The 27,186-nt window shown below is 39.3% G+C and overlaps 1 protein-coding gene across 2 annotated transcripts in view; it reads left to right on the top strand.

The window, feature by feature from the left end:
• LOC143403939 (alpha-N-acetylgalactosaminide alpha-2,6-sialyltransferase 3) overlaps positions 1-27,186 on the top strand; it is a 520,448-nt gene that overhangs the window by 244,230 nt on the left and 249,032 nt on the right. The gene's annotated exons all lie outside the window — the stretch shown is intronic.

Here is a 27,186-nt window from a genome sequence, read left to right as displayed (position 1 = left end):
TGTATACACTACTAGAGGGGATCTCTTCCTAGAATCTGAGGTGGGGTAGTACTAACCCTACTGTCTCTTCTCTCCCAGACTCACATATCCAAAGGGACGAGTTGGGAGCTACATGTCCAGACAAGGAATCAGAAGTCACAAGAGCACTACAAAGCTTTCTCCTGGCAGCGCCTGAGCCACATGATCCTCAGTGGGGCTGCTATGTACTATATTGCACCTTATAGTCAGAAAAGCCAACAGCTGCCCCGCGTGGAGGACCAGCATAGCTAATAGAGGAGCAGCATACTGAAAATGATGTTGTGGCTATTAACATTTTTATGGGTGGACTGCTTTGCAAAGCTTAGGAAAAGTATTACTCTTCTAGGATTAATATATTTAACAAAAAGTCTGCCAGGAGAGGAGGCTTTTGCTGATAAATATAATTCAGCTGTTGATTTATCTAGTAATAGAGACTTGAAATTATAGGAATCAATGTGGATGTGAAAGCCATTGTCATTTGGTTAATTATGTTTTGCCAGCAGGATGGGAAAGCATTTTATGCTTGGTGTAGCCAAATGTCTTTCAGCCAGAATCCTATATTGTAAATGACAGGCACCTAAATGTAGAAAAAGACAAAGACTCCAGTCATGCCTGATTCTTGGACAGGGATGCCTGCAGAGGGTTGACTGTCCCGCCCCCTGTCCTGGTGGTAGCCTTTGGCAAGGGTGGGTCTGATTTCTCTAGAGCAGTGGTTTGTAACTGGAGTGATTTTGTCCCCTAGGGGACATTTGTGAATGTCTGGGGACACTTTAATTGTCACAACTCAGGGGAAAATTGGGCACAAAAGATGATGCTGATGCTAAATATCCTAAAATTTATAGAATAACCCACAACAAATAATTATCAGGCTCAAAGTGTCAATAGCGCTGAGATGGAGAAACCCTGTTCTGCAGCACTCCCGCTTATGGGTCTGACCCAAAGAAATGGACCAGATTCTGTTTGTCAACAGATAAATAAATTAGTTATTGGGATCACTTCTGGTCATCTAATATTATCTTTGGGATATACACCCAGGATGGGAATATATGATGAGTTTCTAATACAAGAATACTAGAATCCACTGTCACTTGCCTAGAGAAGTCTGACATTATCATTGGTTCCCATTCTGCCATCAAGGTCATCCCAGCCTTCATTTCCCTTTATTCTGATGAATCAGCCATGGGTTGGAAGCCTAACTTGTACTATGGGCTCAGCTTAGCTCTGCTGTTTGACTTTAAGGGTAGTAGACAGATAAATGGTCCCCAAACATGTTTACATTCTAACCCCTGGAACTTGTGAATATGTTTCCTTCCATGGTAAAGGGGATTTTCATATGTGATAAAGTCAAGGGTACTGAGAAGCAAACATCATCCTGGATTAGCCAAATGGGTCCTTATTAGTAAAAGGTAGAAACAGGAAGATCAGAAGCAGTAATTTAAAGAGATTATGATGCTGTTTCTGAAGATGGAGTGAAGATGGAGGAAAGGGCCCTGCTTGAGCCATGAGACATGAGAAACTCCTAGAAACTGGAAAAGGCAAGGAAATAGACTTGTTCCTAGAACCTCCAGAAGGAACACTAAGTCACCTGATACCTTGATTTCAGCCAGGTAAGACCCGTTTCATATTGTGACCTCTATAACTGTGAGATAAAGATTTGTACTGTTTTAAGTCATTGTTTGTGGTACTAGGCCATAGTAACAAGAGAAAACTCATACACTGAGAAAATAGTTTTTCCTCTTGAATTTGCCACTGTAAAATAAGGCTTGATCTACAATAAAATAGGCCTTGAATATTCATTCATTCCTCCATTCATTTATTCAACAAACAGTTATTGAGAGCCAACTATGTGTCCATCATTTTTGGCACTTTCGATAGAGTCGTGAATTCAGACCAAGCTCCTCTTCTAATCTAGTGACAGGAGACTGATAATAAGCTACCAAAAATACATAGATAAATGGGATATATAAGTGACAAATGTTATGATGAGAAAATGAAGCAGGGAAAGGAAGCTGGATTCTGTGGCTATTTCTTACGGGGCATTCAGAGGATTGTGTAATATGGTGCCATTTAGTGAAAGCCAGAAAGAAATGAGAAAGACAGCATGTGAATATCTGAAAGAAGAGGAAACAGCAAGAACACACGCCCTGAGCTAGCAGGAGCTTCAGAGACTCGAAGAATAGAGAGGGCCCTGCCATGGATAATGATAGGAATTGCCTCACCAGGCTGTGGTGAGAATTTGGGGCAATATACAAGAAACCCTTCGAACTTCAAAGCACGATGCAAAAATTATTTATCATTGCTGTGGTCCCTAAGAGTACATCTGTGGGCCTGACAAGTAACCTGTAGGGTGACTTTTATTTATTTATTTATTTATTTTTTGTCTACACTAAAATGAAGAGCAACAAGCTGCCGGCCAATGTCCTGGAAATTGTGCACAGAGCCCAGAAATTGGAGTATTTTCCCAACCTGGAGCGGAAGGTGATTCTGTGTGTGCCTTTCACACAGGCCAACTTCAGGTGGTAGTGATGGGAGATGGCTGGCTTTGTGGCCCTCACACCTCCATGTCCAGGACAGTACTCCCCACCAGTCAGGTGGGCTCAGAGAAGTTCTCTCACAGGAGCATACAGACATTCTAAGAGAGAAATCATCAAGGAATTCAAGACCTCTGCCCCTCTTGGCCAGGACCCAGCGAGAAGCACTTAGGATAGTCTCTGGTCCAGCCTTGCCAGCAACTGACCCTTCCAGAAGGAATCAAAGCTCTACCAAAAGATGAAACTGAAGCATTTGAAATATAACCCATATGCTACTTTTTCCAAGTGAGATGGTGAAATGGCCTGAGCTGTTTGTTTGTTTTACAAAAGGCTGCAGAAATGAAAGTGCTAAATTGTTGTTCATGGCCTTTGCGTGTAGGAGTAGGACTTTCCTTAGAAACTGGGTTAGGATTCGAAGACGCTCAGACTGTGGGGCACCCAGAGGACTCTCAAGGTCAAGAGCTGGCCTATTAACACTTCAGTTTTCAGGAACTCTGTCCATGCCTTCTGTACCTCTAAGAATGACCAAGGCAAGGTCAGGGAAGCCGTGTGTGTTCTCTTTCTTTTATGCTGGAATATACATTTATAGGTGAAAGGCATTTTTTTTCTCTCACTAATTTGGTTATCATAGGAGAACCTTTTCTGTTCCTAAATGAGTTTCTCTAAGCTTGTCTTTCTCTACTTTTTGATTAGACAAATGAAATATTTCCAGAATTGTCTGAGTGGGAAAGCTTTCCCTTTTCATATTCATCGTAAGGAAAGCAAACTGAACATCTTTAGCTATACTGCTGCTTCCACAACAGGACCTCCCTCTGTGACCTGCACTTTGGTATCAGTTGCCTCTGCAGGCTGGAGGAGCCCTAAGAGGAAGAAAAGTACAGGAAGGCCAAGCAAGACGGGGAAACTCCGCATCTGGGGAAAGGAAAATAGAAAGAGGGTCAGATCAGTGTGTTCTGTGAGTTCCGTGGGAGCTGAATCTGTATCCTAGAAAGCTCAGGAAAGTAGTCCAAACCAGAAATAAACCAGGCATGCAGCCAGGATGAACAGCTAAAAAATCTCTCTGGAACCGTGGCCTGTCAAATGCTAGTGTGCAGGCAGCCTCCCCTGCTGCAAGGTTAGATTAGAACAAACTCCTACCTAGGGTACTTCTCCTTTCTTCTCTCCTTCGCATCTAAAGCAAAACCCTACAGAGTACAAAGCAGGAATGGGCACCAAACAAGGACTTGCAGCTCAGAAGTCCTTTGATAATCTTTGCCTTCTTTTTCTTTTAAAGCCTCCAAAGTGTGTTAATGCCGTGGAATAGCGGGATGCCCTTGCCTTGTATGATAAATGTGCTAGTGAAAGGCAATTGTCAGAAAAGTCTCTACAGAGGAATTAAGGCAGCTACGAGAATTGCTTCAGATGGTGTATTCATTCATTTATTCATCAAAGTATTGTGGCATCCACTCGATGTCCAACATCGAGCCGAGCATTGGATGAGGAACAAATGTGAGACAAGACCTTCTCCTGTGACTTGTGAATTCATAATGTATATGGTGGGAAAGACAACTAGGCAAAATACGCAAGTATGCAATTAAATTGCAAATTGTTGAAAGTGCTATGAAGGAAACAGCCATGATGTCAAGCTAGAGAGTTAAGACAGGCAGGCAGAGGATGAGGGAAACAACTTTAGATAGAGTAGCCAGGGAAGACCTTCCTGAAATTTAATCTGAGACCTGATGGGTGAGATGGAACTAGGTGTATTATTATAGGTCAGAAATGGAAACAATTTTTACTCTGGCTATTCTGGGAAGAGATGAAAGCATGTGTTTACAAAGAGAGATCTTGATTTACAAGGTCACCCGGTCTAAAGAGGAGAATTTCACCCCTATGCTTCTGAAGAGAACTTTCCTGGTTCTCTTGCCTCCCTGCCTAGATTTTATATTCCTTTTTTCCTGTGTTATTTTTTCCCCCTTGATGTTACTAATGTCTGACACACTCTCTAATTTACTTATTTATCTGGTTTGTTTCCTTATATCAGTCCATGGTGTTGCTATAACGAAATGCCTGAGGCTGTGTAAGTTATCAAGAGGTTTATTTAGCTCACGATTCTGTTGGCTGGAGGGTCCTAACAGCACAGTGTGGCATCCTGGCACAACATGGCAGAGAAGCAGAAAGGGAATATGCTGTGTTCTCAAGGAGTCAAGCTTATGCAGTGACCTTGTTTTCTAAAGATCTGCTCTTTTGAGAAATTCACACCATCAGACCAGCACTAATCCTTGCTGTGAGTAGTGGCCCCACATAGGAAGAGACTCTTAAAAGATCCACCACTTCAACTATCGAACTGAGGACTGAACCACAGCACGTGAACCTAAAGGGTACACACTCAGACCACATCCAAATCAGTGCACTCCACCAGTGGACTGTGAGCTCTTAGAGGAGCTGAATTCATCTGTTCTGTTGGCAAGGACTGTGTCCCAGTGCCTGCAAGAGTAACTGGCACGGAGCAGGTGCTCAGTGAGTGCTGTTGCTACTGCTCTGAGCAATTTCTCCTGGTTCCCCGCCTCCCAAGAGGAGAGGGACAGAGAAGAGAGATTAAGAGTTTTGAAATTGACCGTATCTGGAAGAATATGCTATGCCTTACAGGGTTGTTAGATTAAAGGGAGAAAATGTACAGAGTAAATGAGTTTCATCAGGTATACATAAGAGCCAACTAAAGGTCACTTTCTAGAGTTTTCCCATTTGTTTCGTCCCGGGCACATGCTGTGAGAGTGAGAGATACAAGGCATTGGAGTAGGCGAAGGTGATGTCTAACACTCTCCATCCCCTTGTTGGGGTCCCCCTAGTTTCTTTCAGTGCCTTCCCACGGCCTCCCTCTGTCACACACCCCTCACCAGTTCTTCTCTTTCCTCTTGTCCCACCAAGTCCTCTCATCTGTCTTCCTAATCCCTCAGGGTCCTTGGCTCTGGTTGACAAGAGAAAGCTAATTAATCTGCAACCAATTTGTGCTAAACCCTGAGTTTGACGGGCCAGTCCTCGGTCCTTCGTGAGCAAGAATGGGTACAGCACGTAGAGACACGCCCCTGCTGCTCTTGGGTTCAGGTTCCCCTTGTGCTGGGCTTGAGGAAACATGGCAGGGGTTACATCCTTACTTTCCCATTTCAAAGTTTGCCAACTAATCTCAAGAAAGCTTTTTGAATTCTTTTCCCTCTGGAAAGGAGAAGGGAGAAAGAAGAAATCGAAGCTAAAGGTTATGGAGGAGTAGAGGGAGTACAGAGAGTTGAGAGGAAGGTGGGGGAGAAAGGAGATAAGGGAATGAATGAAAAAAAAAAAGAAGAAGAAAGGCAGAGAGTAAAGAGAGCCTCTTAGGTATTGGCTTAGCTTTTATCTAGTGATGTTGACAGCAAGTTCCATGGAAACCCTAGTGCGGTCTAGTAAATTGCTCTACTTTATAATAGTATTTCTAATGATAAAAGTAATAGCAAATAACTTTCATCAAACACCATGCCAAGAGCTTGTATTAGTTATCTTCATCAAATGTTCCATTCCTTTGAAGGCAAATCCAATCATGCCTCTGCTCAAAATTCTTTAATCTGCCCCATCTTACTGAGAGTGACAGCCAACATCCTACTGGGATCTGACCCCACCCCACCTCCTTGCCATTCTTGAGCAAACTAATTGTCCTGCCACAGGGTCTTTGCATTAGTTATTCTTTGGCCTGGAATAAACTTCTCCCAAATGTAGGCATGACTTTCTCCTTTACTCCTTTTAGACAGGTCTTCTTCTTTCACTTTCTAAGCAAAAGCTCCCTGGACACACCTTATAAAAGTCCACTCCCCCTATTGGCAATTCCTACATTATCTGCCTCCTCACTTTCCTTTAATGCCCTCTCTACATCTCTTATCACCACCAAGTATATGATATTACTTTATACCCTTTGTTTCTCTTTGGCTTCTAGAAATGAGTACAGTGACTATGACAGATTTCTTCTTGATTCATAATGGGCACTCACTATTTCCTAGTGTGGTAGACAGAAAAATCAAGCCACATCAGGTAAGTCAAGTTTTCACGGTCGCCAACAGGAGGTGGCAAAGCTAGGCTTCCAGTAGAGCTCTGCCTGTGTCCAGGGTCCCTGCTCTTCACCCCTGTGCTAGAAGGCTCCCCAGGGGTTTTCCACACTGTTAGAACACCTGACCCAAGGGGCAGGTTGGTATTAGGAAATGCCTTTTTATTCACAGTCAAAAGTAATTGTGTAAAGCAAGACCAGAGGAAGAGACAGCAATACCTGGACTGTGAGGCAGGGTAGGTGGCAGCACACTTGATAAAGCATTGCCTGTCTGATTTATTTCGGCCATAGGCCAGGAAAGCAGTGGTGTGTGGCAGGTTGGGATTGGGGGAGATAGAAGTTATGGATTCAAATTCTTACTGATCTATTTCTTCAGTTTTGAGACTTTGGCTAAGTTATCTAATACTCTTGAGCATCCACTTTCTCCTCCATAAAACTGAGTTAGATAAAAAGGAAAAATGCCTACCCTGAGGGTGAATTTAAGCATTAAACAGGAAAGTATACACTGTTCTCAGAACAGTACCTGGTTCATGTAGGGCTCAGTATGTATTATGGTTTAAATACCAGGCATTCCCCAAAAGCTAATGTGTAAGACAATGCAAGAAGGTTTAGAGGTGAAATGATTGGGTTATGAGAGCCTTAACCCAATCAGTGACAAAAATCCCCTGATAGGGATTAACTGGGTGGTGACTGACATTGGGTATGGCTAGAGGAGGTGGGTCTCTGGGGCCTTGCATTTGGGGTATATATTTTGTCTCTGGGGAGTAGAGTCTCTCTCTCTCTCTCTCTCTCTCTCTCTCTCTCTCCATCTATCTCTCCTTCCTGATGTGATAGCCTAAGCCACTTTCCTCCACTGCACTCTTCCACCATGATGTCCTTCCTCACCTTGAGCCCTGAAGAATGGAGTCTGCCGTCTATGAACTGAGACCTCTGAAACCATGAGCCCCCAAATAGACTATTCCTCCCCTAAAATTGTTCTTGGTTACACCATTAAAAAATGACTCAAATAGTAAGCACTCAAGAAACTACTATTGTTATAATCATTATCAAGTTTATTTACTACCTATATATTGAGAAAGTTTCAGTGTATGTGTGTGTGTGTGTGTGTGTGCTTGCGCGCACATGCAGAGACAGAAAAAGACAGATGGAGAGACAGCAAGGAGAGGAAAGAGAAGATAAAGGAGAGGAAAAGATAATGGTTATTTCATACAGGATGATCTACCAGGAAAAATTTGGTAGCATGTAAGCAATTTAAACTTTGGTGACCCATACCCAATACCTAGTTCCTATGCTGCTACTTCTGATTTAATTGAATACTTACAGTAGAATTTACTGTACATTTGCTTGCTACATATCAGAAGGTATATCACAGTGGTTAAGAAGTATGGCTCTGGGCTGGGGTTATGGCTCAGCGGTAGAGCACTAGCCTAGCACATGTGAGACCCTGGGTTTGATCCTCAGCACCACATAAAAATAAATAAATAAATAAATAAATAAATAAATAAATAAATAAATAAATAAATAAATAAATTTATTGTGTCCGACTACAACTAAAAAATGAATTTTTTAAAAAAAGAAGTATGGCTCTGGAGCTTGTATGCCTGGATTTAAGTGTTTGCTCTGCTCTTATTAACTCTGATGTGGGACAAGTTTCTTAATCATATCAACAAAGTGCTTCTAAAAAGTGCTCAGCATGGAGTTATCTCCATGATGTTTAATAGATGTTACTTATAAATTGTCCTTGATCTTTATTTTAGGAGCTAAATGAAAATGGAACTTTAAAATTTTGTTAATGCTTGATTTTAATACCCTCTCTGCAAATTCTGGCAATAAGTGTACAATAAGGCAACATTCTTCCTGCTTTTCATAGAAGTCTGCCAATGAGAATCTCTGGAAATAAGTGTTTACCATGACAAGTGTATTTGGTTCTTAGAGAGCCCTACAAATTAAAATAGCCCATGAAGAATGGATTTGAAAAATGGCCTCCACTATTTATTTTCTAACTTTCTATACTGTGTTGCTGGCAGAGATAACTTATTATTTAGCAGCAACTGGTCTAGCCTGTAGTTTTATTGCCTTGTGCACTTTCTGACCCTATTGATTTACCCTGAAAGTCTAATTTAGTGTGAGAGAGACCACCTGTGATTTTTGTGCATTTCAAAACGTGGAAGTATCTTTCCAAGCAACTTGTACATTCTGATTTCCTTTGCACATGAGAGTTGATGTAGAAAAGGCAACTGAGCAGAGGTTGGCAACCTTTTAGAAGTGCTATGCCAAGTCTCCATTTATTCACTCTAATTTAAGGTTTTCAGTGCCAGGATGAAACTCCTCTCTCCTCTCTTCCAAACCACTGGAGACTGAGGACTCCCAAGACAGAAGGAGGCTACAGAAATTGAAATTATTGTTGTGTGATGGATTTTCTAATTTCTTTTCTTTCTTGAAGACCCAAAATTTTGAAAACACTGATGCCAATTTTAGGCCAGGCAGACTGATCATATGTGGTGAGGTGGCTAGAGGAGGAGATTGTAGGAACCTCTTGACGTTTTATATGCAACATCTGTGCACTCATTTAGTAGTCCACTGATTAAATCAATGTTGGTTCCCTGATAATGTGCCAGCCCCTTTGGTTATGGCATTGCAAATGCAATCCTTTACTGTTGAGGATAAGTAAGACAATGTATTGAATGCAGCTAGCAGAGTATTCAGTAATGAAAACCTTTAGTTTTCATCTCCCTCTCCAATTTTACATAAGTAATAAGTGTATACAGTAAATAGTACAGAAGGGTTATCAGGGGAAAAAGCAACAACTCCTCATGCTGCTTCTGCTTTCTCCTAGTCATAGTCTTCAGAGTCTTAAAAAAAAAAAAAAAAAAGAATCATTCAGTTCTTCTAATTCTTTCTTATGGTGCATTAAATAGTACAAGCCCCTGAACTCTTGTAGGGAAATTTAACTGCTGGTCCAAGCAAACCTCATCTTGGCCAGGGGCAAAGGTCCCTTTTTCAAGTTTTCCAGGTAGGATTCTCACAGGCCTCCATGATTGCTGGATACCAGAACAGTTGTCTAAGGAAATGAGTTGGCATGGGTAGTGCACAGGAGAGGATTGCCCATCTCCCAAGTTCATTCTGCACTGTTTTCCAAACTTACCCAGGGGGATCCACTTTTGTCCTTTTGATATATAATCCCTTGCCTGTTGCTTTGTTTCCCCTGTCCTCTCTTACACCTTTCTTTATGTTCTGGGGTCTCCAAGAAGAGAAACCTCAAACAGACTTCTTGATCTGTGACTTTGAATCTTTGTTTTCCCCTTCAATATGGACGAGGGGAAGGTGCCTGGGAAAGGAAAGTAGCTCTTGGGCTACAGATGACACAAAAGCTCTGGAGGGAAATGCAGAGAACAGCTAGATTCATATTTCAGGACAGGACCATCCTGCTAGCATAGTCCCCGCTTATCCACAGAGGATATGTGGCAAGACTGCCAGTCGTGTCTGAAACGGATACTCTGAACCCCATATATACTGTGTTGTTTTCCTGTCTTCTCTGTAGTGTGGCTATAGAGGACCAGAGCTCAATGATCCTTACCTGTTTTATGCACTGGTGCTTCCTTTGCAGCACTGCTATTTTGCATTGGGTATTATGAGGTGAAACAAGTGTTAACTTGAACACAAGCGCTGAGATACCATGACAGTAGATCTGATAAAAGAGACTGCCACTGAGTGATCAACCGGTGTTTAGCTCCACTGCACGGGTGGGCTGCGCCTAGGGCTGAATAGCTTCAGGAGTGAGGCAGCAAGAACTCCTGAGTTTTCATCACTGCCACTCAGAATGGCACATAATTTAAAATCCATGAGTTGTTTATCTCTGGTATATTTCATGTACTATCAGGCCACTCTATTGACTGTAGATCACTGTGGAATGGGAAACCACGGTGTTGGGGGATGGCTGTATTTTTGTATTTTACTATTCATTGATTTATCAACTTTAGATGTTATCTGTTGATGGTGCTAAAAAAAGGGGATTCAATCATACTTCCTTCCTAACTTCCTTTTCCTTCTCTTCCCAAACTTTGATAGACAGTATTATTTTGATTTTGATGTTTTCCTTTGTAGTTTCTAGTCATGAACTGAGATCTCCTGTCACATCTCCTAAGGCAGCCTTTCCTGAGTGTCCACCTGACGGGGCATTAGATCACTACTCTGCACTCTCCTTCTTTCGTTGTCAAGGTCAATGTTCTGTACTGCAGCCATATTTAAAGTTTGTCATTTTATAACAGCTTTATTATGAAAGTTGAAAATCAGGAAATTGGATATATATTATTATTTTGATTAGCAAAATTTGGAAATGGACTGTAAGTTAGAAAATATTATCAGTTAATTTTTCTGAATTTGTTAAATATATTGTACTTACCTCTGGGGCTGTCATTAGATTTTACATTGTGCATCCTGAAAGATCACAAGGTCTGCAATATATTTTCAAATAATTTAGCAAAATATGTTTATGATTGCATGAGTGATCTGACCCTACTTTGTGTACAGAGAAGTCAAAAATGGTGCTCCATTTGTGTACAGTGAATTAAAGAGCATTCTGCTATGACTGATTCAAATAAATAAATAAACAAATAAAACAGATAAACAATTATTAAAATATGTTTATATAAAAAAATAAAATAAAGTAAATGTGATAAAATATTAACATTTGGTGAATCTAGGTGCAAGGAGTACCTGTGTACATTCTCTTATTCATGTCACTTTTCTATTGGCTTAAATTCTTTCAAAATAAAAACTGAAGGAAAAAAAAAAACCTAATCCATTTTGAAATAGAGATGTTTAAACAAGTTTAAAATAAATGACTGTAAACAGGCTTACATCCCCTTCATACAATTTACTAAGTACTGGAATCAAAAGGGAATGTTTAAGATTTAACTTTTTGAAGGTATAGCTGTCAATAATTATAAGATTAAGAAAAAAGAATGTGAAAATGTCCTTTGAATGACACATTTTAAAGCATTAACTTGAATCAGATTTCTTCAGCTCAAGTGCAAGTAATAATCTTCATAATCATGATTAAGATGGGTAAAATGAGAATCAAGTCTTAAATTTTTAAACCAAGACAGGTTTGAAAATAAACATGTTTTCCAGCTTCTTGGATAATTTTTCTATTATGCCAACCCTGACATGGGTTGCATTTATGATAATGGATTAAAATAATTGGTTTATCTCCTCTAAACCATGAAATATTAGTGTCATAATGTCTTTTAGTATATGTGCTATTATAAGGCCTGATGGTTGTGGAACAAATAGTAGCTTCTTAGAGCTTTCCTAAGCATGATTATACTGATAAATGATCATACTATTGTCAACACATCTCAATTTTCTATATTTATTTCCATGGCACTGGGGATTAAACCCTGGGCCTTGCCTGTGCTAGGCAGTTACTCTACTGCTGAGCTATACCTTCAGCCACATCTCAATTTTCTGGCATATTTTTTATTTTCATTATTTTTTAAGAGTAGATTTTTTATACATTATTTTAAATCTATTTATTTTTTTTTTTTGTGGTGCTGAGGATGGAACCCAGGGCCTGGCACGTGCTAGGTGAGTGCTCTGCTGCTGAGCCACAACTCCAGCCCCTACTTTCGTAATTTGAAGGATTTGCAGCATCACATTCTTCTCTCACTCTTTTTCCTCATGTGACTGAGAAAAGTGTTAAAACCGAGTACAAAAGTTCAGAGGGTAGCTTAGTGCTGAGAAGCAAGGCAGATTTCATTCATCCTCCATCTTACATACTAAACAGCTTGTGCTGGGATGTTAATTCACTCGATTTTCTTTAGGATGTGCACGTCTATATTCAGACATGAGATTGGGTGAGAGTTTTCCTTATTGTGTATTAACTTTGTCAAGTTTGGCATCAGGCTTATGTTAGTTTCATAAAATGAATGAAATAACTCTATCTTTTGTTCAGCTTGGGAATAGACCAAGTTGCCTAGTTGCATTATGTGTTTTTAAGGATTTAAAAGAATTCCTGTTCAAGGAAATGTAAAGGTCTAAATTTCATTTTGAAAATATTTCATGGATAATATTTTTAATTTGTTTCATGATTGTTGTTATGGTTTGGATGTGAGGTATCCTCCCAAAGCTCACCTGTGAGACAATGCAAGAAGGCTCAGAGGAGGGATGATTGGGTTAAAAGAAAGTCTTAACCCACTCAGTGAGTTAATCCCCTGATAGGGATTAAGTGAGTGGTAACTGAACTGGTTAGGTTTGATTGGAGGAGGTGGGAATTGGGGCAGGGCCTTGAGGTATATCCATTTGTACCTGGCAAGTAGAGACTTCTGTCTGCTTCCTGATCACTGTGATGTGAGCTGTTTCTCTCCGCCACCTTCTCCCACCAAGATCTTCAGCCTTACTTCAATCCCTGAGGAAGGGAGACAGCCTTCTATGGACTGAGACCTCTGAAACTTTGAGCCCTCAAATAAACTCCTTCTCTATAATTGTGCTGGTCAGGTCCTTAAGTCACAGCAGCGAAAAAGCTGACTAAAACAATTGTTTATAGCTATTAACTTTTACTCTCAAGTCAGTTTTTAAATTTCGTACATTTCTAGAAAATTATCTTTTTATCTAGCTTTTCAAATTTCTTAGTATAAAGTGTATATAGGATTCTATGATACATTTTAAGCCCAATGGGTTTATGTTTTTATAGTCTGGTTATAATTTCTGCTTTGCTTTTTGTTTTCTCTTTTTCCGTCTTAATTAGATTTTCCATGTTCACCCATTTTGTTCATTTTTCTGACATAACAAGTCTTAGATTCATTTGTCCATTTTAGACTTATATATTGTCAATTTTATCTTTCACATTTTCTTTATTTCTTTTCAGATTTCGTGATGAGTAGGATGGTCATCTATCCCAGTTGGCTGGGGTATTCTAGTGTATTTCTTTATCCCAGGGTAGTCACCAGTAGTACCACCTTTCTCCTCAAAAATTTGTCAGTTGGAAAGTAAACTAGATGGCCAATCTAATGATGAGTAAACTATATAATTTCCCCTAAACACAGTGTTAAGCTGTGGATAATCATACCCTAAGAGCTCATCATTAGAATAAGATAGCTACAATCTAATAAGTGGATTAATCCATTTTGTGGATTAATAATTTGAAAGGACTACTACTGTACTGGGTGGCAACTATAAGCCTGGAGGAGGTGTGTCACTGGGTGTGCCTTGGAAGGGTTTACTTTTCCTGTGGTCCCTTGCCCAGTTCCTCTCTGTTTCCTGGCCGCTGTGTCCTGAGCTGCTTTCCTATGCCATGTTCTTCTACTTTGATTCTCCTTCTCACCTCAATCCCAGAGCAATGGACTCTGCCAACCATGAACTGAACCTTGAAACTATGAGTCCCAAATAAACTTTTCCTCCTCTAGATTGTTACGGTCAAGTACTTTTGGTCACAGCAATGCAAAACTGACTAACCCACAGAGCAATAACCTGTAATTGTAATGCATGTATTCTTGAGCAGGGTGATGTCACATCCATAGCAGATATGAAAATTGATTCCCTGGAGGTTGGGGGGATGAATTACAAGGTCCTTGATATTATAGTTTGTACTATCTAAAGGGCAATAGTACATAAATAGATACATAGCCTCATACACAGATTTAACCAACCATTGATTGAAAATATTTGGGGAAAATAATTGCATCTGTATCGAATATTTATCATTTTTTTCCTTGTCATTATTTCTTAAACAATACAGGATAACAACAATTTACATAGCATTTGCATCATATTATGTATCATAAATAATCTAAAGATGATTTAAAGTATGCAGGAGGATGTGGGTAGGTTATATGCAAATACTACATGAATTTATATAAGACGTTGGAGCATCTTAGATTTTGGTGGCCATGGGGTGACCAGTTCTCTGGTAATATATCAAGTGTTGACTGTAAAGTTTATCTATGGTACTAAATTTTCATGAGGGTGGGGGAAAGATGGTCTAAACCAGGCCCCTTAGAGGGACAAAAGTGAAAAGAAAGTTGAAAAGCATTGACATAATGCTGTTTAAAAGTTGTGTTTAATTAATTCTTTAAAAAAAAACTTAATTGGTATTTAGGCATTTAATAATTTGTAAGTAACTGTAGCTCCTTTTAAGCAAGGCTTGTTTTATTTTGTGGTGGTAGGATCGAACACAGGGACTTGGGCATGCAAAGCACCTGCTCTACCACTGAGCTATACCCCCAACCCCCAAAGCTAATCCCATTCAACACTGAAACACCCTTGTCGACATCACCAGTAACATTATCATTGCCCACACGGTTATCCTTTCTGGACATGGTTCACCTTTCAAGAACATCTGAACAAATTGACTACTTCCTCCCATGAATACTACCTGCCTCATAGGATAAAGGAAATTAAGACAGTGAAGTGCTGAGAATTGTGCTTGCCTCTCGCTTTTCCCTCTGCCTAACTGGCTGTTTTCAGACTTGGCTTGCTTTTCCACCTCTGGCTGAAGCTTAACTGCTGATGTGCTGAAGAGCCTGAGCCTTCTTTTCTCTACATCCCATTCCTAGGTGACCTCATCTGATTTCATTAGTTTAAATCCTTCTGTATAACTTTATGCCTGCAGCCATAATGAAAACCAGGGAAAACCTGACCAAGCCCTCTAGACTTAACCCATTTCACCTGCTCATAGTTCCTGAATAAGCCCTCTAGACTTAATCTGCCCTTAGTTAACCTCCAATCACCTTTCTCCAACCTCAGCCTAGAAAATATCCTTAAACCATATCTTTGGAGAGGTGGATTTGAGACTGGCTCTTCCATCTTCACATGCTTGGCTGCCTTGTGAATACAGTCTCTTGCAAAACTCATTGCTTCAGTGATTGCATGCTGTGTGATGGGCAGAGTGGGTCTGGTAGTAATACTTGACACCTGTCATGAGTTTGTGACTCGCATATCCCATTGCCTGCTTGACATCCCCATGTGGATGTATGATAGTTCCTTAATTAGGCACATGTTCAAAATACAGTGTTCTCTTCACAAATGCTCTTCTCATGCCTCCTCATTTCAGTAAATGTTACTGCCATCTACTGAGTTTTTCAAGCCAGACACTAAAATGCATCCTAGAAATTTTGCTGCCCAGACTTCCTCCATATTCAATCCATCAGCATGCAGGTCAGTTATGTCTCCAGGCCTGTCCTCTCTTGACTTTCCATGTTCCTCTCTAACCCATTAACTTTTGATTTGGTTCCTGACTGGTCTCTTGCTTTCCACTCTCACCTCCCAGCCACAACTCATAATTGTTTCCCCACAGAGCCACCCAAGAGATCTTTGAAAGCTATAAAATACAAATATAAAGATTACTTGACTCCCCTTGTTAAAATTTCTACTGGCCTTTATCTGCAGTTGGAATAGTGGTCATCCTTATCATGGCCACTTAGGCGCCTGCCTGTACCTCCCCTCCAGCCTCACTGGCCTCCACCTGCTCCCAGAACATGACATAACCGTGTCTGCCATGGAGTTACTGGCTGCTAACCCCATCCAGACACTCTAGGTCCCCTTCTCCAAGTGGCTGGCCATGCTTGTCTGAGAAATTTCAGTTTATATGTCAGTCCTTCAGAGACTAGATCTACCACTACTGCTATCTCTTCTCCTCCAGTGACTTAGTTGCTCTATCCAGTTTGTTTGTTTGTTTCGAATCAGTGTTTATTGCAGAAATTTGCCCACAGTTCTAGTTGTGTGGCCCAACTGAGGTTGGTCTGGGCCCCTGCACTGGGTAGGGCCGTTAGCCAGGATAGGGTGAAGGGAAGGGGGACTGAGGGGGTCTGAGTTGTGAGATGGTGTTTGAGGAGAGGCCTCAGTGTGGTCAGATCCACTCAGGGCTTTCATATATGCTGCCCTCCATCACTTTGGAGAAGCTTGTGCTCCTTCATCCCAAAGAGCATCGGCAACAAAATCATCTAGACACAAAACTGTCTCCTTCCCAGAGGCTCCATATTGCGGGCTTGTCCCCACTATCCAGTCATAAGAACACACACTCAGACATGGACCTCCCCCACTATGGTCTTCAAAGGCCCACAGTACTTCAAAACCCTCGCAGGTGGGTCTTGAACAGCCAGGGGGAATGCCCCCAGGGACTCCAAACAGCATGCCTTTGTTGTCCTGGCACAGCTTTCTCAGGTTCACTGGGTCCCCAGACTTCCCTTTAAACACCACTAACACCAGTATGGCATATCCCCACCATTATAGAGACCATGGCTGGGGATACCAGATATTTATTTACCCATCCCTTTCCAGTAGCTGTCCTATTCCTGCCAACTACCGCTGCTATGACTCCATGATGGTGGTCCCAGTGAAGGTCATGTCAATTCCAGTTCCCACAGCAGGTATTCCCACCAGCTTCAGTTGGACCCTGCAGCCTACTGTCCTTCCTCCTTGGTCAGATGCAGCCTGTCCTATATGGTCTTCATAGAATTATCCTAATTTTTGGTATAGCTCCATGTTTTCTCCTGACCTCCCGCTGGGTCATGTCAACTCCATGGGGACTTGTTCAGCACATTATTTTCTTAGTATCTCAAACTGTGCCTGTGTACATATTTGTGTGTATTTTTTTATTTTATGGACTTTGGGCTTAATTCTTATAGATGATGACTATGAAATCATTCAGTATTGAGGGTGACTATATTTAGAGGTTTTTTTTTTGATTGACGGGTTGGTTGGTTTTAAAATCAAGGTATCCATTAGGTATGTGAAATTTTGTGGAATTTGATGAGGTGTGTGCTGGTACTGGTGAGTATATTGGAGAAAGGTTTCTCTTTTATTTGTTTCAAATGACTAATTATGCTTTGCCAGTACTGCCCCAGAACTTCTAGGATTGCTGGTTTGGGGGAAATGTATCTAATATAGACAATTCTGTGTATATCTACATTCAGCTGTCAGGTTGGTTATTGAACTCTAACCCAATCTGCTGTTTTTCTTTTTCATTATGGTCCTTTAAAACAAAGTAAAGCAAAGTTGGGTGTGGTGGTGAATGTCTATAATCCTAATGATGAGGGAGACTGAGGCAGGAGGATCACAAGTTCAAGGCCAGACTGGGCAACTTATCAAGACTCTGTCTCAAAAAAGTAAAGAAAAAAGGACTGAGGATGTAGCTCAGTGGTAAAGTTCCCCTGGGTTCCATCTCTCCAGTATAAATAACAATAAAAACAAAACTGTTTTGGTAGATAGGCATTGAGATCAGAAGGAACATTTTAAAGAGGTTAAAGCATATGAAACAATTTGAAATAATTTATCATGCAGAGGTTGACTTTATTGACTAAAACTGAATTTAAGAAGTATCTATGAATTTGATGTAATGTACTTAGCATCACATCTGGGTGATTAGAATTGCTGGTGCTTTAGTTGTTTCCAAACCAATCATAGATTCTTTTTTGCTTAAATTCAAAATGATTTAGAATGAAATGCATCTCCCCAACCCCATGGATTAATTTCTTCTCTCAATGGAGATGTAATGTTGTCAAAATTTCTTAAAAAACAACCTACAAGCTTATCCCCAAGCAGCTTTGGACCAGTGAACATTCATTAAAGAGAACCTTTTATTTTTTATTCTAATTGGAGAATAATATATATTCATTGTAAAGAAATAAAATAGAAATTATGTATATTCCTATGAAAGATAATTTCCATTTTAGTGTATTTCCTTTCAGTTATTTTTCTGATGTATGATCATTTTGAGATATGCATTGTGATTTCCCTGTGTGATAAAGAGGATAAATCTGCTGGCTCATTTCCTTTTATAGACTGCCACCTTCTCTACCAAGCAAGAAAAAGTGAATTCTGGATTTTGCTTGGTTTGAAGCAATTTATGCTGGAAGAATTATAAAACGTAGAATCTGTAATGTGAATTTGGCTCAGTCTGTATCAGAAAAAATAACATTCACCACAGCCAGAGAGGAAACTTTACATATCACCCATAGAGCCAAGGCTTTTGATACATATTTCATGATCACGGCTGAGGCTTTTCCAAATGCAGAGTGCTGTATCATTCATTCACTCTTTTAAACTACAAGATTATTTTTGGCTCTTCTTGTTGGCACGTAGGCCTTCCCGTTACTGATCTGCATGAACCATTTATCAAGTCGAGGGTTTAATCTATCAAAGTCAGAGTTTCTTTGTTCTGCCTCCCTCTGTCTCGCCTGCCCATATGCTATTGTCTCACATGTGTACACTGTTGGCTTAAAAAAGGTTATTTGGAATGCAGAGGTTTACCAGGTTTCTTCACTTTTACCGCATAATACATTATGGAGGGAAGTGATGTTTTATAGGAAATGATATTATAAAGTTGATTAGTTTCTAGAACATTACATTATGACATTCCAATTCTGCTTCTTTGCTAGAATTCCTGGATCTGTTTTTGCTAGTAGCTCCTACTTGTCCAACTCATTCATTATGAAACCCTGAATCATCTTTGATTTCCTTCTGTCCCCTTCTTCCAGACATTTATTGGACAGTCCATTCCTTTGGATTCTTTCTCCTGCTGATTTCTTGAGTCCACCCTCTGTTGTCCTTGTTTCCTGGACTCAGGATGCTGCTACTGTACTCATAGAAGGAAGCTGATCTGTTTTAGAATGCTTTGGGGTGATCCAGTTATAAAGTCCAAACATATGAAGTAATTAATAACACTGACTGCCTAACCTGCACCAAACTCCTATCTAGACTCCGGGGATATAACCGTGAGCAATAGAGTTAAACGAATGATAAAATTACCTAATGGGGCTTATGTTCTAGAATCCAGACAGAGATAAGAGAAAAACAAAAACAAAAAAGGAAATATAGTGTTTGGATGTTGTTAAGTGCATGAAGAAAAGTAAAGCAGTGAAGGATCATGAGGAGAGCTGGGAGTAGACAGGGAAGGTATGGATCAAAAGCAGATCATGAGAATAACAATGAAAGTTAGTGAAAACTCAAAGGAGTGTTGAGCAAAAAGAATATATCAAAAAGCATCCTGATTCTATCACTTAGTTTCTTGAATCTCCTAGTCCTGATACCAAACCACAGAGATCACCTATGCCTAAGCATATTGCAACAAGAATTGCAAATGCTCCTTGACTTGTGAAGGGAATATCTGATAAACCTACTGTCAATTTTGCATACCCTAATCTGAAGAGGCATGCGATGCACCTGACCCACTAGAAGTTTTAGCCTCACAGAGTAGCACTGTAGAGAGTGAGTTGTTCCCCCTTAATAGTGGGGCTGACTGGGAGCTATGGCTTCTGCAGCTGCCCAGCATCATGAGAGTATCTGATCACATATCGCTAGCCTGGGAAAATCTGAAGTATAACTTCTACTGAATACATGTCTCTTTCACACCACTGTTAAGTCGAAAACTCATAAGCATTGACAGTATTAAAATAGCCGCCAAATACAGAGATATGAAAAATTGTGCTCTATATGTGTAATAAGAATTGTAGTGCATTCCACTGCTGTTGTGTATTTTTAAAAAAGCCAATAAAAGATTTAAAAAAAAAAATAGCCACTGAGCTCTTCTATCCCTTTGAGACAACTCCTGCTGCAGTTTGAGTCTGGTATGTCCTGTGAAGTCCTGCCTGTGAAAGGCTTGGTCCCCGCCTGTGGGGCTATCTGGAGATGGTGGAACTTTCAAGAGTAGGACCCAGAGGAAGAAGTGGAATAACTGAGCACATGCCTTCACAGGGACCCTGGCCATATCCTGCTTGTTTCCTCATGCTTCCTTTCACACCCTCCCACATCTTCCAATTCCTATGCCTGCTGCTTTATTTGCTTTTTTTTTTTTTTCCCCTAACTGGAATATCCTTTTCTGCCATCTCTTCAATATCTGTATTCTCTCTGCTTTATTGGATTCAGATGGGATATTTCCTCTGCTATGAAAACCTAATAGATATAATCTCCTCCTCTTCAGAATGTAAACAATAAACACTTTTTTTCCCCCACTCTGCATTGTGTTTACTTACACAGGTGTGTGCTGTGTTTCTTTCAGGCTTAAAGGTCTTTGAGGCTGGGCTTCTAGTCTGACTGGTACTTTGTCCTTCTCCCATGCCAAGACTGTGCACATTGTGGATAAAGAAGCTATTAATAAATGAGCTCAGTGGCACATTCACTCAGTGACAATTAAAAAATGTGGCCACACTGGAGTTCCACCAGATGAAGCTAAAATGTAATACCTGTATTGGTAAAATGTGAGGTACCTCATCAGTTAAAGACATGGAATGTTTGGCTTGGAGAGGAGAAAAGTAGTGATAGACAAGATGCATTAGTCTCCCCCACCCCCTTTCTTTCTCAGTCTTTTTCTTAACTGATTTCTGGCAATATTTATTAATGATGACAACTTCTTCTTTTAAATATTATTTTTTTTCTCCCCTGATATATTCATGATATATTCTGATCCTTTCTATCTCTTTCAGTGGCTTTTCTTTCCCTATTAAATGTTTAATCTTGAAATTAAAGGTTAGAACCTAAGTGCAGTCTTAGATACTCTCTCCTTCTCAGTTCGGACTTCCAGATGTCTGTGGCTTCAGTTGCAATCTACCTGATATGAATTGACAAATCAAAGGCATTTCTATACATCAGTGACGAATCCTCAGAAAAAGAAACTAAGGAACCACCCCATTTATTATACCCTCAAAAAAAAAAAAACTAAAATACTTGGAATCAACTTCATTAAAGAGGTAAAAGACCTCTACAATGAAAACTATAGAACACTAAAGAAAGAAATTAAAGAGGACCTTAGAAGATGAAAAGATCTACCTTGTTCTTGGATAGGCAGAATTAATATTGTCAAATTGACCATACTACCAAAATCACTATACAGATTCAATGCAATCCCGATCAAAATCCTAATGACATTCCTCATAGAAATAAAAAGGCAATCATGAAATTCATCTGGAAAAATAAGAGGCCCAGAATAGCCAAAGCAATCCTTGGCATAAAAGTAAAGCTGGTGGCATTACTATTCCAAACCTTAAACTTTACACAGAGCAATAGTAACAAAAATAGCATGGTATTGGCACCAAAATAGACCTGTAGACCAATGGTACAGAATAGAGGACACAGAATGGAAACTTTGGTATATATACACAATGGAATATTATTCAGCATTAAAAGAGAATAAAATCATGGCATTTTCAGGTAAATGGATGGAGTTAGAGAATATAATGCTAAGTGAAGTAACTCAATCCTAAAAACACAAAGGCCGAATGTTTTCTCTGATATGAGGATGCTGACTGATAATGGCGATGTGGGGGGGAGCATGAGAGGAATGGAGAAACCTTAGATGGGGCAAGGAGGTAGGAAAGACAATGGGATGAGTTAGACATCATTACTCTAAGTACATGTATGAAGACATGAATGGTATGAAAATATTTTGTGTACAACCCGAGACTTGAAAAATCAGGCTCTATATGTGTAATATGAAATTAATTACATCCTGCCATCATATATAACAACTTAGAATAAATAAATAATTTAGTAAAAAAATTATACATCAACCCTGGACAAGAGCTCTGAACCCCTATTTTCCTAAGGTATCTCAAATGCTCCTTAGACTCAACAAGTAACTACAGAACTCATGAACCTTTTCCACTCTTTCCAGTGTTAATGAATGGTAATGTAGGGCTCCTCACATATGAGCCACAATTTTGCAAGTGACTTCTGGTATCTTCATTCCTCATATCAATCTACCCCAAGCTCTCAATTTTACCTTCTAATGTATCTATTGTTCATTTAAAGATAGATCATCCTCATATGGGATACCATGGTTCCATTCCTAGACTTTTCCAATATTTTTACACTCACCACTTCTGTGCTGTTTTCCAGAGTGATTTTTTTACAATGTAGTTTCCAGGGTGATTTTTTTCAAATGCAGATTTAATTATCATGTTTCCCTGGGTATTCTCAGTGGCTGCCTGTGCCTTCCTAGGATTCCTAGATATAGTCCACAGGGGCCTATTCAATTTGGCCTTCCAACTCCTCCAGCCTCCAGCCTCATCTCCAGCTGTGCTCCTTTGGCCGTCCTTCAGTCCATCAGGCAAGGAGGACAAATCACTCCCTCTGTTTGGAATGCTGTTCTCTCCAGTGTCCACCTACAAACCTGTCAGATCTTGTAATATATATATATATATATATATATATATATATATATATATATATATATATATACACACACACAATATATATTGTATTTTTATGTGGTGCTGAGGATCGAACCCAGTGCCTCATGCATGCTAGGCAAGCACTCTACCTCCGAGCCACAACCCCAGTCCCTGATTTTGTATCCTTGAGAAAGCATCTTCTTATGTCCCTGATTAGGTCAAGTCAAAACTACTATTAGACTCTCTCCTAGCACCATGTTGTAGAAACACTGCTATTATAACTTTATATTTGTTGCTAATTATTTCTGGGAACAGGGTGAGGAGAAGGAGAGTTGCAAAAGACAAACTAAAAGAAAAACTAAAGGCCAGACTGTGAAGAATTTAGTAAACCAGTTAAGCCAGGCCTAGTGGAGCACATGTGTAATCCCAGCAGCTAAGGTGGCTGAGGCAGGAGGATCGCAAGTTCAAAGCCAGCCTCAACAACTTAGCAAGTTCTTAAGTAACTTAGCAAGACCCTGTCAAAAAACTAGCATGGTGGCGCACGCCTGTAATTCCAGCAGCTTGGGAGGTTGAGGCAGGAGGATCATGAGTTCAAAGCCAGCCTCAGCAAACAAGAGGCACTAAGCAACTCAGTGAGATCCTGTCTCTAAATAAAATGCAAAATAGGGCTTTGAATGTGGCTCAGTGGTTGAGTGCCCCTGAGTTCAATCCCTGGCACCACCACCCCACCAAAAAAAAAATTCCAGCTGGGGATGTAGCTGAGTTCAATCCCTGGTACAAAAAGAAAGAGAGAGAGAGAGAGAGAGAGAGAGAGAGAGAGAGAGAGAGAGAGAGAGAGAGAGAGAGAATATAGCAAACTAGATTTTAAAAGTTTTGGAATTTGTCCTGGAGACTATGAGGAGCCTTTAGATCATTTTTAGAGGAAATGACAATATCATATTTACATTTTGAAAGTGTTATGGGTTGAATTGTGACCCCTCATAATTTGTTTTTTAAAGTGTTAACCCCAATACTTCAAAAAGAGACCTTATTTAGAAACAAGTCTTTGCAGATATAATGAATAAGACAAGGTCATGCTGGAATAGGGTGGGCATCTAAACCAACGAGACTAGTGTTTTTATTTTTACAAATGCTGTGAGGAAGAGATAAAAATGCACACAAGAACACCACAGGAAGATGGAGTTACAACTCTATAAGCCAAGGCCCTGTCCGAAGCTGTGAGAGAAGGCTGCAACCATCCTTCACTAGCACCCACAGAGGTAGCCTGGCTCTGCCCACAAGCTCATCTCAAGCTTCTAGATTCCTTTGGTAAACAGTCCTGGCAAACTCATATATTAAGGACAATTCAGAGCAGGCAATAATGGCTTGGAAGTGGGCAAACTGAATACAAGGAGATGATCTAAGGCTATAAAAATAAGAGATGGTAGTGACTGTGGGGAAGATTAGAAAGGGAATTTGAAAAGAGAATCAATTGAGACGGGTGAATGATTTGGCCGGCTGAGTTGAGAAGAGTGGCTTGAGGATGATGGAGGATTTCAATTATCATTTATTAATCATTGACTCCCAAACATGCATGTTTATTTATGACTTCTCTCTAGTCTTCCAGATTTTCATATCGGACTGCCAGTTCAACTCTACTTTGCCAACTCTACATAGTCACTTTTATAATTAATGACTAATAATAAAGGTTACCATGTAGATGAGAAAGAAGCCTTAATATATAACTTCTCCAAATAATTATATGTTAAAGGGAACTCTACGTTCATTCTACTTAAAAAAAGAAATTTTCATCAACCAGAGCTTCCCAAAATGAAATGGACTCTCTTAGGGTGTAGATTTCTATCTCTGATGTCAGTTCTGAATAACCACATGTCTAAGATTTTAGTCTGGTCATCCTTCTCTTCTGCATTCTTATAGCTTTTTGTTTATAGCTCTCATATTGTTCTGTTTACATTCTGATTATATAAAGGCCTTGTGATCTTCTTCATTTTGTGTCAAATTTCTAAGAGCAAAGACCAAGTTTTGTTAATTTTACTAGCAATTGGAGCCTAATGCTAACCTGTATACATAATCACTTAATAACTGCTGCTCTGTTGAGATGGACCTCAATTGCAAATATTCTCTACCTCAGCTATTTCATTCAATATTTTAGTAATAAATATGCCTGTCCATTTCCTTGCTTATAATGAAAATACAAAGTGTTGAGATAAAATATTTCTGCTAGCTAATCAATATTCCTGTTATCAATTATCCATGTGAGATCATATTATGCATTAATTTGGTTCTATGCTCTGCAGTATATGGTATATGTGTTGTGCAAAGGCATAATTGCTTATGTTCATACATAATAAGTAGATTGGGGAATTCGTCTGAAGGTATATCTTAGTTATTAATGGTGATTGTCAAGTGTACATTTCAAGTTTAGAACCTCATTGGTCTTCTGGGAATTTGTGCCTCAGTTTCAAGGAAAATTTAGACCTTTCCTTTCATGTACTCTTGTTCATTTAATCCTGTCAAAATACAAGATTTTGTGTCTGAGAAAAAAGAGCTAGAGGCTAATTAAAAGACTGAAGGCAAGGGTTTCATGGCCTTCTGAGTCCTCTGCAAACAAGCGATAAATGTAAATGAGTCAGAAACATACCTTGGGTTTTTTTTAATTGGGTTAAAATTTTTAATACAAAACTTACCATCTTCACCATTTTTATATGTTCAGTTCTGTGGTGTTAAGTGTATTCACCTTGTTGAACTGATCTCCAGGACTTGCTCATCTTGCTGATCCATTAAATAGGGACTCTTTCTTCCTTCCCCACACGCAGTAACTGTCATCTGCAGTGTTCGACTCTTGGGATGCCTATTTTACGTGGAATCATGCACTTTGTGTTTTTTGGTGGCTAGCTTTTTTCACTTAACATGAAATTCCCAAGGTTTATTCATGTCCCTCTATATGACAGCATTTTCTTTCTTTTTAAGGCTAAGTAGTATTTCATTTTGTGCATATATTATGTGAATTCTTCTGCCTACAGATATTTGAGGTACTTCTACTTCTTTGCTACTCCTTTTTCAGCTACATGTGCTTGAAAATATAAAGTTCCTAGGTCACATCCATTTTCAATTTTTCTTCTATAGGAAGGAAAAAAGAATATTTTAATACACTTGAAAAATTCTTAAAACTGTTTGTCACTTACCACTTCTTATTCTAAATTGTTATCCTCTGGTAAAAAGGGTACCGACCATTTATTTAGACAGAATAATATTATGAAAATCAGTATCAGAAACATTTAATACTCTGAAAATTAGACATTAAATGTGGTTGTCAGATAGTTAAATAGACTATGGAAATAGTTTCTTAAGTTCCCAAAGGACCAAGGACATTGGGGACAGATTTCTTTTTTTTAAGACAAACCTATTCCTTTAAAAGAAGTCTTTGAAATTAAATTTCTTTCCACACTATTGAAGGTAAAGCTTTTACTTTTGCTTTAATACTATAGTAAGTAGAATTTCCTGTGATATCTTAGCTAATTCCATGAGCCAAGTTACTGTGGTATAGAAGCCTGTGCCAGTGGAAATCAGTGCCTTGTCACATAATCATGATCTTTTCTAAAAATTCACAAGGTCTTTATGTATGTAAAAATAAGTCCTAGCATTCTTTTATAATAATGACAAGCATAGTCTTTCAATTTTTCACATTCTGAAAATTGATACACTAACAGTACCATTTAACTGGTCTCTAATTTTCTGAAGATCAGTTTCATTAATTTACTCCATTGTTATAGTTCTTATGTCAACTGTATTGATGTGGCATCCATAAACATAATCTTTCACTTACCCTCACTTTTCCTTCTCTACTTTCTCTCCCTCAGTCCCTGTCTTATCCACAGTTCTTAGGGATACAGGTATTGGGTGTGAAGATTAGAAATTACTATTACCTTGCTATTTCAAACTGAGATCCTCTTTTAAATTTAAATTCTTTCTTCACTTAAAAAAATTAATGTATTAAATTTGTTTTCAATGAATTCTTTTCAGAATCCCTTGCCCCTATGTCATGTTTCTTTATAAATCAACCTGTGCATAAAATATTAAATTTTCTACCCAGCTTAATTTTGTCCAGTGATCCTTTTTTGCTTCCACAGCCCTTAAGAACTCAGTGAATTCAAGCCCATGATCTTTTTTCAAAAACTTGATCTGATTGACCCCTCCAAATTCAGTCTTTTCTCCTGGCTCTTAATTTCACCAAAAAATGAGTTACCTACTATTTTTGTTGCTAGAAGTTTGAAAGTACATCTTAAGTGCAAAAAAAAATTTGCATAGTCAATTCTAGTTTATTCCTCTTTTTGTGGAAAGAACAACTCTGATATTTTCCCCTCATGAAGTCTTTACCAAAAGCATTAAATGACAAGAAAAAAAAAATGACATAAAGTTACTGATTGCAAACTGCTATGTACTATCTTTCGCCCATTTTGAACATTTTTTTTTTCCTGACACATTT

This window comes from Callospermophilus lateralis, chromosome 7 (assembly GCF_048772815.1).
Source record: "Callospermophilus lateralis isolate mCalLat2 chromosome 7, mCalLat2.hap1, whole genome shotgun sequence".
NCBI lineage: Eukaryota > Metazoa > Chordata > Mammalia > Rodentia > Sciuridae > Callospermophilus > Callospermophilus lateralis.
This window is presented reverse-complemented; position numbering and strand designations above follow the sequence as displayed.